Source organism: Corvus brachyrhynchos, unplaced genomic scaffold (assembly GCF_000691975.1).
Source record: "Corvus brachyrhynchos isolate BGI_N302 unplaced genomic scaffold, ASM69197v1 scaffold758, whole genome shotgun sequence".
Lineage (NCBI taxonomy): Eukaryota > Metazoa > Chordata > Aves > Passeriformes > Corvidae > Corvus > Corvus brachyrhynchos.
The window spans coordinates 99,546-100,295 of NW_008239552.1; the positions used below are offsets into that span (position 1 = coordinate 99,546).

Genomic DNA, 750 nt, shown 5'->3' on the forward strand with positions numbered 1-750 from the left:
ATGGGAGAGAGTCCCAGAAAAAGGGGAAAGCTGAATTTATCCCAAGCCCCCACGCTGCTCTCCAGGGGTTTCTGGCTCCAAATTCCCAAAACACCCCAGGGATAAAGAGGCAGAAAATCAGGGATCAGGCCCTAAATCCTTCCAGGAGAGCAGGGACCACCCCCACTCCTTCCCATATGGAATTTTCATGGATCTGAGCGAGCCACAGCCCAAATTTAAGGTGGAAAAAGCGATCTGGAGCTTGTAGGAAAAGCAGGGTAAGGGGCTGGACTCTCCCAGGATTCTGCCAAGTCCAGGAAAAACCGGGAAAAGGAAAAATCCCAGGTTTAAAGGCCAAAAATTCCCTGTTTTATCCCTAAACAAAGCCTCCGAGCCCGCGAATTCCCGGTTTCCAGAGCGCCGGCTGCACTTCCAGCCCTTTCCCTGGCTGCCATCGCCGCTTATCCAAACAAATCCCGTGCTCACGTCGGTGTTCCCACAGGATTCCCGGGCTCGGGAAGGGATTCGGGGGATTTCGGGATCCCGCTCTGGGAGCCGGGAGCCGCTCCCACCCCCTGAGTCACCGGACGGGAACGGGAATCGAATTTCCCTGGCACCAAAAAACTTCTCCCCCCGACCCCACTTTTTTTTTTTTTTTTGGGTGGGGGGAGGAATTTCGAGCCCTCCCAAATCCCTCTCTGTGCATTCCCAGGTTTTCCACAGGGAAAGGGCAGCTTGGAATTCGATTTTTTCCATGGAAAAGTCGGGTCC

At 54.1% G+C, this 750-nt stretch overlaps 1 protein-coding gene across 1 annotated transcript in view; it reads right to left on the reverse strand.

The window, feature by feature from the left end:
* Positions 1 to 106, reverse strand: part of PSMD4 (proteasome 26S subunit, non-ATPase 4) — a 34,550-nt gene extending 34,444 nt beyond the window's left edge. The window contains exon 1 of the mRNA XM_017741573.1: positions 54 to 106. The gene's annotated coding sequence lies outside the window, so the exon portion shown is untranslated. The remainder of the gene's footprint in view (positions 1 to 53) is intronic.
* Positions 107 to 750: the final 644 nt, after the last annotated feature.